The sequence below is a fragment of the Lactuca saligna genome, chromosome 5, assembly GCF_052625555.1.
Source record: "Lactuca saligna cultivar CGN05327 chromosome 5, ASM5262555v1, whole genome shotgun sequence".
Classification (NCBI taxonomy): domain Eukaryota; kingdom Viridiplantae; phylum Streptophyta; class Magnoliopsida; order Asterales; family Asteraceae; genus Lactuca; species Lactuca saligna.
The window spans coordinates 283,065,670-283,082,189 of NC_136421.1; positions in this window are offsets into that span (position 1 = coordinate 283,065,670).

Here is a 16,520-nt window from a genome sequence, read left to right on the forward strand (position 1 = left end):
AAGTTGCCTGACCAATACTCGAGCGCCACTAAGTGACGCATGCAGTGATGTTCAGTACGCCAAGTATTGTAATGTAATGAAAAATACATTTCTTTAAGAAATGCTTTGGTAAATCTTATTATTATCATATTTCGTTTTCGGAACAAATTCCACAACTGTTTTAATCAAAGGGTTATTCTGAAATTATTTTAAAAAGAATAAATTAAACCGGTCTTTTCTGGCCATGATTTTAGGGATGTCGTAGTTGGTATTAGAGCATTAGTTTAAGCGAACTAGGAATTTGTAGGATTTCTAGACTTAAACTTAGAATGCTACGTGAAAGTGTGAGATGTGTGTCTGTTATATTTTAGACACGAGCACTAGTTTATTTTAGGAAAATTACCTAAAATGCTTTTATGTGCTAAATGTTATATGTTTTCCATATATGATATTATTTGTTCGGATATGGTTTGTTGCCAACCGGATCTGGAAAACTTATGTGTTTAAGATTCTAAGCGTATGTATATGATATTAGAACTAGCATGTAAACGTTTCGGAGTGATAAGGATGATTTGATTATCTATCATAAATGAGGATCTAAATTCACCTTATTTGGTGTGTAGATCAAAAATGGTAAGAACCAAAAGTGGCGTTGGAAATGCAGATGAAAACAGGAATCAACCACCAGTAATTGAGCGAGTACCTATAGTAGCAGCAGCACCTGAGCCAATAACAATGGTTGTGGTACAATTGATGATTCAGACGATGTTGGATCGTCAAATGGCTGAAACTAGACGTTTGCTTCAGCAAAATCGTGAAGAACTTTCTATGTCTGTTGAACAGCCATAATTAAACAAAGGGCAGTCTAAAGGAGAGAACTTTAGTAGGATAATTGGTCAAGACAACCCACCGATAGTTCGAAAAAACAACGAAGATGGAGGAAATAATGGATTTGGATGCAAGTACAAGGACTTTTAGACTTGAAAACCATTGACCTTCACTGGAAAGGAGGACTCGATCGGAGTGATGGAGTTAACTATGATGATCTTTTTGATCCAATAGAGACTGCCAAGTTATCCGAAGTTCTGGTCTCTCCAGAAGCTCAATTACATCATGCTGAAGTATCTGGTCCTACGCCTTCGTATGTTGTATCGCTAGGTACTTCCACCTCGCCGGTTGAGGGGGAAAACTCAACTCCAGATCATACTACAACCATCGAAGTTCCAGTACTAACTGAAGTAGCTCCGTCCATCCGCAGAGTATCTCAACCATCAAATGTCTCTTCTGGCTCGGATGATGAAAACATAGAAACTATTGACACCAGATCTGATCCAAGAATTGTCTCTCTCCGATCAGCCCAAAGGGAACATCCTCTAATCCTAGAGGAAATCTCATCCGCAGCCCAGGGGGAACCACTTCATTCTACCACAGCACCAACAATTCAAGACAACTCTGCAGGCTCAGGAGGTTGTTCTCAAGTCTAAGGGGAACTGTTGTTTCCTATCTCAGATTCCTCCGATATTAAAGACATTCCTTCCACCGCAGCGGCTGATCATCTTCAACCACGCCTTCACGTTTGGACGAAAGACTCTCCACCTGGACAGATCATTTGCAATCCATCAGCAGGCGTTCAAACCAGATTTTCACAAGACTTATTTGATCACTATCACTTCTCAGCCTTTATGTCCTCGATCGAACCCAGATCAATCAAAGAAGCATTACTAGAGTCCGAATAGATTGCTACGATGCAAGAAAAGCTAGCAAAATTTGAACGAAACAGTGTGTGGGAACTCATTCTAAAACAGCGAGGTCACACCATTTTTAGCACTTGATGGGTGTACAAGAACAAGCTCGAGAAATCCGGATCCGTAGTCAGAAACAAGGCAAAAGTAGTTGCAATGGGCTACAGTCAACTTGAAGGTGTTGACTATGATGAAACGTATGCTCCGGTGGCTGGAATGGAAGCCATCCGAATCTTCCTTGCATACGCAGCCCACAAAAACGTCAAAGTTCATCAAATGGATGTTAAGAGTGTGTTTCTTAATGGGGAACTAAAGGAATAGGTTTATCTTCAGCAACCTCCAGGTTTTGAAAGTATAGAATTCCTAGATCACTGCTATAAACTTACGAAGGCGATATACGGTTTGAAGCAAGCCCCAAGAGCATGGTACGAGACTCTTTCTGAATTTCTTGTCTCGTCCGGATATAAAATAGGAGTAATTGATCCCACATTATTTAGAAAATCAAATGGTGACCACCTTATGCTAGTACAAATATATGTGGAAGATATCATCTTCGGATCCATAGATAAGAGAATGGTGGATGATTTTGCTAGGCTTATGACTAACAAAATTCATATGTGCATGAATATAGAGATTAATTTCTTTCTAGGACTTCAAGTTAAATAGATTTCTCAAGGAATCTTCATCCATCAAGAAAAATATACCTTTGAGCTGCTGAAGAAATACTCAATGGATAACTGCTCTTCGGCTAAGGTGCCCATGGCATTCGGTTATAAAATTTATGCGGATCCTTCAGGAGAACCTGTTGATCACAAAACTTATAGAGGCATCATTGGCTCTCTCATGTATCTCACTGCTAGTCGGTCGAATATAGTTTTTGCAATGGGTGTATGCGCAAGATATCAGGCTGATCCAAAAATATCTCATATGACCACAACCAAACAGATTCTAAGGTACCTGAAAGGAAGCAAGTCTCTTGGTGTATGGTATCCCGCAGGAAATGACTTCAGTCTTCAAGAATTTACAGATGCGGATCATGTTGGATGCAAACTTGATTGAAAGAGTACATCTGGTGGATGTCAATTCCTGGGAGGAAGACTTGTCAGCTGGTCCTCACGAAAACAAAGTTGTGTTTCATTGTCTACCGCTGAAGCCGAATATGTGGCTGCAGCCAGCTGTTGCTCACAAGTGTTATGGATGAAAACACAACTGTTAGACTACGAGTACAGAATGCTACGGATACCAATTTATTGTGACTCTGAAAGTGCTATAGAAATTTCCCATATCCTATCCATCACTCGAAGACCAACCATATTGAACTACGGTATCATATAATCAAAGATCACATTCTGAAAGGTAACATTGAACTCATCTTTGTCCCTACACATGAAGAAAGTGCTGACGTGTTTACAAAGGCACTTGACTCTACCAAACTCAATGCATTCTTACAAATGTTAGGAATGATGAATCTGGACCCTCAATTCTTCTTGAATTGATAGTTACCGCAGACTATTCATGGTCTCCATTGTGGTTCTAAATGAAAGTTATTTATAATAAATGGTTTTGGGATATCCTATGTACTGTAGTCCATGTACCGCAACCATATACTATACTTACCTTTCATTGGTCTTTTTGTTTGTTATTACTAATCTCTCTTACAAGTGCTCTTCTCAGTTTCTTCTACCTTGATCATCCGCAATGGCAAAGGATCCATCCGCTATGATGAGTCCATCCGCAGTCTCATCATTTCTTTCAAAAAACATTTTTCTCATTCAAAAACAAAAAACAAAACATCAAAAAAAAATCAAAACAAAAACAAAAACAAAACAAAAAAGTGTACTATTTAATGATACTTCATTAAATAGAACATTAAATAAAAAAAACATTCCTTGAAAAACTGTCACATTCTTTTTCTTAAAAAACTATTGTGTCAGACTTATTTTAGGTGTGATGACAAAAAGATTGCTTTTCCATAAACACATCCTTAACCTGTCCTTTCCTTATACCGAGAACATCCCATCCGTTACAACCTCCACTCCCCCTCCACACGATTGCCAGACGTGATAATGCACGTCTGATTTTTCATTAAATGCTAGGCACTTTTGGAAAATCTCTCAAATCTTTTATAAATCGTTTCATTTTTATGTGGCTAGGATTAAAACCCTAATTCAAAGTTTTCCCCGAAACGACCCTTTACCTTATCCTCCTTTTACCTAGGGTAAATCCCACTTACCGTTCACCCTCTCCCCTATATAAACATTTCGTCTACCCCATTGTCACTTTACGCTTTCAGAACTCTAAAACATTCAACAACTCAGTGCAAACAAATATTCTCTAATCTTCATACCTTCTCAATCTTCTACAATGGTGAAATCAGGAGTGTCAAAGAAACAAGCTAGACCCTCAGAATCAAGAAGCTCCAACCCCACAAACTCTCCAACGATTGCTTCCAGTAACTTCAAAGCAATCTTCAATGATCATTCTTCCTACAATGCCCCAATCAAGTTGATGATCAAGTTCTTAAAGAATCATCCATTGTATGGTCCATTCGATGCATTCACAGATGTGGTTCCCGTTTCTACACTCTTCAAGTGTGCTCTTTCTGCCTATCGACCACTCAACAACCTTCAAGAAGTTCATCTCAACTTAATAGACGATTCCCTGGTTATTCTGTTAAAAGATAAGTTTCTTAATGCCATAAATCTTTTGGTTCATCCATCTATCAAGTTCTTTTCACCTTCAATGGCCGACATCACATCTGCTCTCTATCAGATGGGCTACCAAAAGAAGATTAATGGCATCGGTGAATTTAAGAAGAACCAACTTCCTGCGGTGTGGCAATATGTTTTCCACTATGTCATCCGTTGTCTATCCGGTAGAACCGGAGGCATCGATAACATGGGACTCAAGCTCTTGGAACTAGTTTGGAGTATTTTCACTGGCCATGACGTTCACTATTCCCAAATTCTTTAGGATGATTTCCTTCGATACATTCCCAAGGAAATTCCTAAGGAGAAACCAACCGCTCTCACTTTTGCTAGGTTTTGGTCCCTATGCATCTCGGATCTTCATTCAGCCGCAGGTATCGGCATGGGTGACGACATCAACTTCTTCGTCACCAAGGATCTTAAAGGGTACTCTCCCTCCTCTGATCAAACTCCTTTTGGACCTATTCGCAGACTCCCAACATACATTCTTACAACCCTTGGTCTTGAGACTGCTGATGTCTCTGACCACATAGAGGCTATGGAGGGTATTGACCCATACCTCCCTACCCTGCCTCCTCCATCCGCAATTGTTATTCCTGAAGGTACCGTAGTCCCTTCCTCGACCACCCTCTCTAATGTCTCTGGGAGAAGAAAATAGTTAACATCCAAGAAAACAACTACCACCCCCAAGAAGAAAGCTCCCAAGACAACCGCACCCTTAAAGAAGTGTAAGTCTCAAACTGTCACCATTACTGACAGTGATTCAGGTGAGAATGCGCAACCAATTTCCATTTCTCAAGATGAGAAAACCCACTCCCCTTAGCCAAATGTGTGACTGGACTGATACCACAGCCTCTCAACAGGCTCCAGTAATCCTTGGGGTTGCTGCAGACCCATTCAACACAACCATCGAATTCCACTCAAGCTCATCAAGTGAGCTTGTTTCATCTCACCGTGGAGACACCCCACCAATGCCATCCCAAGTGGATGATACTGGTCCGCGCCCTAAGGTCTCTTGGGCTTCCTGGCTGCAATTCTTTTCTTCTGAAGATTTGAACTCCATACTTTTGAACGTCACCCAAACACTGCAAACACCTTCCCATCCGCAGGGCACTTCTTCTGCCACTGCCAGAACTGAGTTGAGGCCACACTTGACCACGGGTCAAGGAGACCAAGGACGCTCAGGAAATCCTACTCTACTTATATCTGATACAGGTGGTTTAGGCACGATGAGCACTACTATGCAAGGATCCGTGAACCCAAGGGATACCTTGGTGCGAAATCACGGAATTGACAGAGAGGACTCAAATGATTCTTGGAGCCGGTATCAACCCTCTAACGAAGCTGAAGCCAAAAAGTATGCACCCTTCAGAAGGGCCTTCCAAGCCCGTAAAGATCAACAAGTCAAGAAGCAGCAACAAAAAGAACAAGAACTACAAGCCATAGCTAAGTATTCGGCAAATGCTATCAGCAATGCTAATACTGTAGCCACCATTCTTAAAGTTCAAAGTTGGATGGATCAAATGACTGCATCTCTTCAAAAGCATCAGGCAGATGTGGCTGCCCAGCAAACATTCAAAGTTCCTCCTACTCCGTTCGTTGAAACATCACAAGATGAAGGGCCCGAAATCGAAATCATCTATGCACCCATCTTCGGTCTTGATGATGATGATATCCAAGAGGTACACAAACCCTCCCCGTCTGATGACGACTTAATGATGTTTGATGAAGGTGAAGAATCTAGTGGCTCTCACCACTCCACCTCCAAACCCAAAAAGAAGAAGAAGAAGAATGCAGTGAAGAGAAAGGAATTCTTAAACCTTCAAGCTAAAGTAGACCAGATTTTGGCTGCGGTCAAGTCAAATCAACCTCAACCAGAGGATATTCCAGGACCACAGTCTCCGATTGAAAGAATAGAGCATCTGGAAGCTCGAGAAAGATTGGCTGTGAAGCGCATTGCCTTGAATATAGAAATAGGGATCAGTTCTCTTGACACCAATCGAAAAGCTGACCATAAAGAGTTTTTATCTACTGTTGATCGTCTCATCACATAAGTTACCACAGTCAAGACATCCCTTCAGAAGGACATTGTTGATCAGGCCTCCAATTCTGCACAGTTGATTGCTGATACTCACTCGGCCTATGAGTCCGTAATCTCTGTTCTTCAATTCACTATCAACCGCCAGCAACGGTCCTTGACAAAAAACTTCCACAGTTTGGAGATTCTTCATCTTGTTAAGGAAATACACAAACTACTTTTCACATCCTCTATCCCTAATATTCAACAGCTGGCTGATGCCATGAAGTCTCAGTTTCAAGAAATTTTCTCCAAGGTAGATGGCCTTCGGTCTTGGCTTGAGGAAGCTCTAGGTGCGCATTCCTCAAGAGGGGGAAATGAAGACGAAGTCCATCATTCTCACCACCCCCATCCCACCGCATCAAAGTCCTCCAATCATCACAGATAAAATTCCAACTCCACATCAGAGTCCCCCCATCATCACTAGAAAAATCCCAAGACCATAACCATCTCATCACACTCCACCTCATACTGAAATCACCCCAGAAAAACCAAAGACTCCCCCTAACTTTAAACTCCTTGCGGAACATATGTCATCTCCGAGTTCAACCAATTCTCCTGCCACCATTCAAAAGAAAAAGGACTAGAAGTCAGCCAAACTTGCTGGAGAAATATGGAGACTAAGTGGTTTTGACACCATCATGGACGAATCCCTAATCAACTCTTGGGTCAATCCCCACAGAAGACTACAGGATGAAGACTATGTTCCCCACCTCACATATGCAAAACCGCCTCCTGATGGTTACTGGGATGTTCCAATCTCACCCAATGCCAGATACTACACTGGATTTGAGCAGCTCGACCGAAGCCTTCCCGATGCTAAAAGATTGCCTATGGAGTTTGAGCAACATGCTCAATTATGTACTAAGCATGCCTCTCCCATAGAGCACATATGGTCCAATGACATACCATCCGCAGTCGTAAATTACAAGGTTCGAAAGTTCATGAAGGCAAAAAATTTCCAGTACACCCTCACCCGAAGGGGACTTACAAAGTTTGGAAGTTCATGAAGGCAGAATTTTTCCAGTACACCCTCACCCGAAGGGGACACGACTATGTTCGCTCCCAAGCGGACTTCCCCAACATGAACCCGGAGGAAATTTTTCTCATTGCCAAGGTATTTCAGAATAAGGCTGAGAAACACCCACAGATGAAGATTGCGCTTGACAGGGCCAACAACTTCTTGATGAAAACCGTTTGCGATTTTGCCAAAATTGATGCGGACATCCATCCCATCATTTCTAAGAAGGTTGATCTACCACCCCTCAACCCCGCACCGATGCCCACCGAAGGCTTTGCAGACAGATCTCTAGGTGCAACCAACTTTCCTAAACTTGGCATCATTTTATCCTCCCAACATTTTGTATCCACCGAGAAACATGATATCATGAATATGTATTTTATTAACATGTCAAATTTTATTAAAAAAAAATAATTTTGAAATTGACTTATAGGGAAGGCAAGATGATGAAGTGTTAAAAGGCAAACACATTCCACACTTTTCAGCCCGAATCCTCAAAAACTCAGTAAGTATTCCATTCAATACAAAAGATTATATAAAAAGCGAATCATATAAGGTCTAAAGAGAAGACTCCCCTTTAGACTTTCATTATCATAGGCAGCATGTAGGTGCAAGATAAAGGACCGGTGTGATTCTTGAAGAATGTATCAATATAATCTTGAAATGTCTTTTCCCCTCGTCTTTTATTTGTGCATTGATTCAAGCCACATGATCAAATAACCTCAGGATTCGTTTACTAACTCATTTTGGGTTTGACTCCCTACTATAAAACCTATACATTTAATAGGTAGATATTACAAAAGATTCATAGAAAAATCATATTAAGAATACAGAGAGAAAGTATCAGTACTCTTATTGGGCTCTCAAAAGAGCTTCTCTTTCCTCCAAATTAGCAAGCTCTGATTTTAGGCTTTTTACTTCTTTAACGAATAATGCAACCTGCCAAAATCCCAATACATGATATAACACCTCATCGTTGGGATGCCAAAAACTTACCCAAACAAAGACTCTATTTTAAACCGTAAAAAGCACAAACCCAAGAAAGTTAGGGTTTCAAACCACCGACAAACAATCAAGAACGGATCAATAGTGAATGATTTTAAAGAAAATCAAATTACCTGGTGGGGATGATGTGAAGATGAAAACAAAGAAGTCAACGAAAATGAAATCAAATAGAAAAAAGAAGAAGTAACATATGAGAAAAGGCGTTGTTGTAACTTACCAGGGTATATTCGCATGACATAGACGATGTAGGAGCGGTGAGTGGTTGTAGATGGTGTATAGAAGAAGTTGAAATGTTGGATTGATGAGGAATTGAAGTAGTGGGTGGTAGTAGATGGTGGTGGCAACAGTGGTGGATTGAGGAAATGATCGATGCCAGTATTAACGGCAACATAAACATAAATATTAACTGGAAAAACACACACACACACAACTTCATCCCAAAATTCTTGCAAATTGAAAACATAAACACGAAATTGCAAAACCTAAAAACCAAAATTGACATCTCCACCAGATGTTGAGATAAAAAAAAAATTATGCCTAACAGTGCAGTGATGCGTCTATTGAGTTTCGACTAGGTAGTGGAGCAGACCTCGAACGTGAGTGTTTTATTGACATGATGGTTCGCGGTGAAAAAGATGGAGCAGGCCCCAACTATAGATGGTTTTAGGCCGGAGGAGGAACAACAATGTCTATGGGGTGGCGATGGTGGTGGTGCGTGGAATTGATGGTAGCGGCAAGTGATAGTCACTGGTCTTGTTGGTAGTGTTGGGATCAGTGGAGGCGGTGATTATGTTTGGTGGTAATGGGATTGTCGGTGATGATGATGATAACCGAAAGTTGGATTGGGGGAAAAGGAGTAAAGGTTAAAGAGAGAATTTGGAGAATATGAAATTATGTGAGAACGGAGAAAATGTAAAATTACTGATCAGTACATAATTGCATTTTTACAGTTAGTAAATTATTTATAAATTATTAATAAATAATTATAGGTGGCTTATTCTGGTTGTTTGTTTTCATTTTTACAAGGTATTTGTATTTTCACGTGAACTTTATATATATATATATATATATATATATATATATATATATATATATATATATATATATATATATATATATATATATATATATATATATATATATATATATATATATATATATATATATATATCATTGGTGGTTGCTTTAAGATCGTTCACGCCTATAATTTAACAAAACAATGCATTTATACTATTTATTTATAATATATGAAACATAAATATATCATGCAAAATAAATTTAAAATAATAATAATAATAATAATAATAATAATAATAATAATAATAATATATAGAAAGTAACTTGAGAAAGTGGGTTGTATCATTTGCTTTACTTTGAATCTTTTATATTATTTGCTTTAAATCGATAAACGGCTTGATTCTTTGAATCTTTGATATACCCAATGAAGATTGTATCACTTCATCGTATTTCTTCATTGAACTCTTCTTTTAGACATATAACAAGTACAACATTCTTCTTCATTTTTATGTATTCTATATAAAAAAAAAATTTAAGAGAAAGAAAGCAATCAAACGGTTTGTATATAGATATAATATTTCAATTAATTAGAATAAATTGAAAAGTTTTGAGGTTTCAAATGAATATACATGACTTATCTTGAATCATATTATTTGAATGATCTCATTTATATGAGATATATAGATTTTCTTATTTTTATTAGAACACCATTCTTTAAGATTGAAAATGAGATCTTGATCTTGCATGATTTGATCTTGAGATGTCTCCATTTTGAGGTGTTTAAATATCAAGTAGTCACCATGTTACTTGGTGGTGTTTATTAAACTTACAATTCTTCAAAAACAAAAAAAAAACAAAAACAAAAACTTATTTTGTTCTTAATCGTTTTTCTCAACATTTGATACAAACTACAAAGTAAAACAAGAATATGCCTAGCAATCCACATAATTTTCCCTTTAGCTCCCTTTAGAAATAGATGGATTTGTCAATAATCAAAACTAAGATTGCCAAATATAGTTTTGAATAAACACAAACGTTTGCTACATTATATGATTGTAACTTAGATTCCTTTTATGTAGGACATGGTGCATAATATATGCATATCCTAGCCTAACCATGTAAAACTCATGTTGAAGGAAATAGAAGCCAATTCCAAGTTATGTTGTTCGTACTTATATTATCGACGAATAACTACAACCACCGAACATTACGATGTGATATGTTTACCATTTTTTATTTTATTTTTTTTAGGATGTGATACGTTTGGGATCTCACATTTCATATTCAATAGAAGCATGAAAAACAAGATAAACGTAAAAGAGCTTTACATTTGTCTACAATTTGATTGGTTTGAATTTTGTGTCTGTCGTTTGACCATGGGAAAAATATAAGCCATTTTGGAGTTTCACATGGATTATGCCTTTGAAACATAAAAAATTCTTCCAATCAGCATAAACAAGATCGAGTAGAGACGGTGAAGAGAATGAAATTAGAAAATCGGAAAAATACCAGCAAATCGAAATCGACAATAAAAAATCGGTAAAAAAAGCTAGCTCAAATCCAGAGTAGGTGCCAAGAATTTTGATACGGGATATGAATATTAAAAAGATTAAAAATTGTAATACAAAGAGTTTTTTAATATTTAAAGTCGTAAATCGGAAAAAATATAATTTAAACAAAAGTTACGGTTGAATCCGCTTAGGCTTCACGTTTTGAAATCGGTCAACGATATTGCCATCACCAACTTGTATAAACACATCATTTTAAATAAAAGTGACTAAACAATCATTTAAAATTTGATCATCCATCCTATTCCACATCTTATTTTCTCTATATTGGTGATTTAATGTCACCATATCATTTTATGTAACTAAAATTAACATGTGAGCTAAGGGCTTCTTAATTTGTTTTCTAATATGCGTATGGGTTGGTGCGGAGTGCAGACATGTATAAGATCAATGATGTGTGTGAACTCAACTACTTTTATTCCTACTTTCTAAATATAAAATTGACACACAAAGGCAGTGAACCTATCAATTGTGGTGTAGCTAAATAATTAGGATATCGAACTCAGGGAACGGCAAATTAAATTATTTACTAGAATTATCTAAAAAAACGGTTTTCTCTAGTTTTACAAGACTAGAAACTTAAGTAAGCTAACTAACATGCAAATTAAGTAACTAACAGCTAAGTAAGAAAATACCACTAAATTCAATAGTTAAAAGGACTTCTGTTTATGTTCGAATCATTTGTTCCTATGGATGATTTTATGGTAAATGTATCGGAATAATTCTTCATTGGTTACCGATTAAAGTGATTAGGTTCACATTCGCTATTGCTAATCTTAGAAAACATATTAATTCAAGCAATGACCAGTTGTCTAAATTAATGAATTTCCTAGTTTATTGATTCTGGTTAAGTAAGACTTGTAATTAGCTAATCAAATTGGTGATTCAATTAACCTCTTGTTGATGATGTATCACACAAGCTCACACATTAATTTACCTATCTTCTAGTTAATTCTATTTCACATTCGTTATTCCTAGACATATAACTATGTGGTCACATAAATCATATGAAATTTATAACTAAGAGATATTCATACAACTTACTTACTGATTTATTAACAGAGAACAGTTGTTATTAACATATGAGATTCTTTAACAAGCTTAACAAAACAATATCACCAATTAAAATTAATCCTAACCATAAAATCAATCCATGTTCACAAACTCATTTACCCTAAATAAAAGTTATGAGTTTTTTGCTCATGATAACAGTAAAAACAAGCTCAAAAACAAAATCAATTGGTAAAAACATAGTTCAAACAAGAGATTAGGTAAAGAGTAAACTTGATTTTGCCTTGATTCTCCTTAAAATTGAATGTAGGGTTGATTCATTTGCTTCCCACGCTCCAGCAGCACCTTTAGTCGACAATTAGCCTCTAAGGGTTCATCTATATGCTAGGGTATTGGGCAGGAATGCCCTTTATATAGATTTTCACAAAACAGAGGTGACTCGTCGAGGCCAGTGACCTACTTGGCAAGTCTGTCACTTAAAACCCGTGTATGGCAAGTCAGCGACTCCAGAATCGTGAAAGTTCGACGTGACTCGTCGAATTGAAGCACAACTCCTCCAGTACGTTTGGAATCAACATTCTCTCAAAACACGAAAGTCGTCCGAAATTGTATCTAGTTTTCATAACATTTTGAATCTAGTCAATCGGAGTTACGGTTCACGAGATATGGCCAAAACACTGACGAGGGGTCAAACTGTCCAGCAACATCCTTCTTTCTTCAAAATCCAAGATCCAAGCTTCCAAATGCTAAATCCGCTTCCTTTTCGATCCGAGCATTTCATTGTTGCTGAAAAATGAAATTAGAAACTAATTAAGCACATTTTGTTCATTAAAATGAGATAAATCAACATAAAGTATTAAGATAATACATGAATTTCATAACTAAATATACCCATATCAATCAAATTAGTAGCCGGTTCGACGACAAGTCGGGGGTCCAGGGCAGCGCCCCTAGCTGGGGTCCCGCTAGGTTTGGGGCAGCGGCCCAAAACCTCTCCGAATTTTACAAATGGGTACATAGTGGGTTATTTCGATTCTTGAGGGTGATTATGGTAAAACTAATGAAACTCGTTAGTTTTGGTAACCCTAAATCTTCATTAAAATCCGGATTACCCTGACTTGTTTCCAAAGGAACCCATAGCGACCTAACCCTAATGAAACCCTAATATCGTTTATTATATAAACGACTCTTCTTTTTAGAAAAGATACACGATCATAAGATCTCGTTTTTCATCATACTTTTATAGAATTCTCTAGCATATTGGTTTATAATTTCTGTGCCTAGAATCGTAAGTGTCCACTTTGATTATCCTAGGTTGAATTTCTTGTAACTCAGGCATAGGGTAGAAATATCAGTTCGGAAATTGATATCACGATCCAAGTTAGTATCCAGATCTCCACCACAAACCCTAAATTTCCTTACATTGTACACTTGTTACATAAACCGGAAAAGATATACTTTATGTAGTTATCAAATCTCAGACATTAAAAATATGGTACAATCACTTTAGTTGGTAGTACAATAACATAGAGCATGTTAACATATAATTTGTTTTTATATATAAAACAATTTTTTTGTAGATGTTCTAGTACCTCCAACGTCCCGTATGACTCCGTTACTGTTCAAATCGTCAACCCCGCATAGGTTTAACCCCATTGAAACAGAACCTAGAAGCAACAAATCAAAAAATAATAATAATAATAATAATAATAATAATAATAATAATAATAATAATAATAATAATAATAATAATAATAATAATAATAATAATAATAATCGAAGCCCACTTTCGGTAGGTGCAAGGAAGAGAAAATGATGTGTGAAGAAGTAGATGATGCGGCAACATGATGGTGTGATGACTTGGTAAGGCATGTGGAAGATATGGTGGATAACCTATTGACTCATGTTCAAATCCTGACACCACTCAGCCCTTGTGGCCATGGAGGTTCGCCTGCAGTGACTCCAGGGCATGAGGCAAAGCTTTATGTTTGCAGCGGGGGATTAGTCGGTGCGCGAAAGCTGGCTCGGAAACCCTCGTTAGGGAAGTTCCCTTTCCAAAAAAAAAAAGAGTCATCATATGATATTAGGAGTGAGAATTTTGGTTTAGGAGAAAAAGAAAAACCACCTACATTAAATATTTGAATTTTTTTTAATTTTGAGATTTAAAAAAAGCCACTGGCAGAAAATGTAACTGGCAAAACCGGAAGTCATTTGTAATATTCTCTTATTTAATAGTAAAATGACATTTTAAAGCAATTCAAATAAGCTTTTTAAAAACAAGAGATATCTCCAGAAAAGTCCCGATATTTTGGGCAAATTTTTAATAAAGTCCTAAAGTTTATTTTTTGAATAAAAAAATCCTAACCTTTTCACATTTTGAATAGAAAAGTCAAGAAACCGGCTAATTTATTCACTTTAGTCCTTTTTGACCTGTTCAGTAGGTCATGGGATCAAATTGTTAATTTTTCGAAAATAACGGGATTTTTTTGCAGATTTCGTCAAAATTTTTATATAATGTATAAACCTATATAGTTTTTAAATATCTATATCAACTTTTACGTATTTGTGTATTTATTATGTTTTTATATGTATATATTTACGTATTTTTATGTATTTTAAATGTATCAAGGTATTTTTTTTACTTATTTATATGTATTTTAAAGAATTTTACATATTTTTTTATGTATTTTTATGTGTAATTTTTTATGTATTATGTATTTATATGTATTATATATTTTTACGCATTTATGTATTTTTTAAGCTTTTTATATAGATGTTTATGTATTTTAAATGTATAAACGTATTTTTTAGTATTTTACATATTTTTTATGTATTACGCATTTATGTATTCTTTTAAGTGTTTTATATAGATGTTTTTGTATATTTATGTATTTTAAATGTATAGACATATTGTTTTACGTATTTATATGTATTTTTTTTTTTAACTATTTTACATATTTTTTGTGTGTTTTTATGTATTATGTATTTATATGTATTTTTGCGTATTTATGTATTCTTTTAGATTTCTTATATAGATTTTTATGTTTTTGTATGTATATTAAATATTAAATGGTTAATTGTATTATTTTTACGTGTTTATATATTTTTTACGTAAAAATAATACACTTTAACATTTAATGTACATAAAAATACATAAACATCTATATAAGAAAAGTAAAAAAAATACATAAATACGCAAATATATATATATATATATATATATATATATATATATATATATATATATATATATATATATATATATATATATACATAATACATAAAAACACAAAAAATATATATGTAAAGTACTTAAAAAATACATATAAATACGTAAAACAATACGTTTATACATTTAAAATACATAAATATACAAAAACATCTATATAAAAAACTTTTAAAAATATATAAATACATAATACATAAAAGATATGTAAAATACTTAAAAATAGATATAAATACGTAAAAAATACGTTTATACACTTAAAATACATAAACATCTATATAGAAAGCTTTAAAAAATACATAAATACGTAAAAATATATAAAAATACATATAAATAGATAATATATAAAAAATAACACATAAAAATACATAAAAAATATGTAAAATGGTTAAAAATACATATAAATAAGTAAAACAAAAAAAAATACATTTATGCATTTAAAATACATAAAAATACGTAAATATGTACCTATAAAAATATAAAAAATACATAAAAATAGATATAGATATGTAAAAAATATGTTTATACATTATATAAAATTTTTGACGAAATCTGCAAAAAAATCCTTTTATTTTCGAAAAATTAACAATTTGGTCCCATGACCTGCTGAACAGGTCAAAAAGGACTAAAGTGAATGAATTAACCGGTTTCTTAGGCTTTTCTATTCAAAAGGTGAAAAAGTCAGGATTTTTTTATTCAAAAAAATTAAATTTAGGATTTTATTAAAATTTTACCCAAAATACCGGGATTTTTCTGGAGATAACCAAATACAAATTTATAAAAGTTGATGGTCAAAATATTTAAATTCTAAAAATTCATTTACTAAAAGACTTTAGAAGATGGTTTAGATTTGTAAGACATGAAATATAAATCAGTGGTTGAAAATGTAACTTGAAGTAAAACTTTAAATTAAGCATTATATATATATATATATATATATATATATATATATATATATATATATATATATATATATATATATATATATATTGTGACATCCCCAAAATCTCGGCCAGAAAAGACCGATTTCATTTATGCTTTTTTTAAAAAATAATTTTCAGAGTAAGTCCTTTTAATTTTAAAAGAGATGCGGAATTTGTTCCCAAAAATAAAACATGATAAAATAGATATTTATCAAAACATTTCATAAAGAAATATGATTTCAT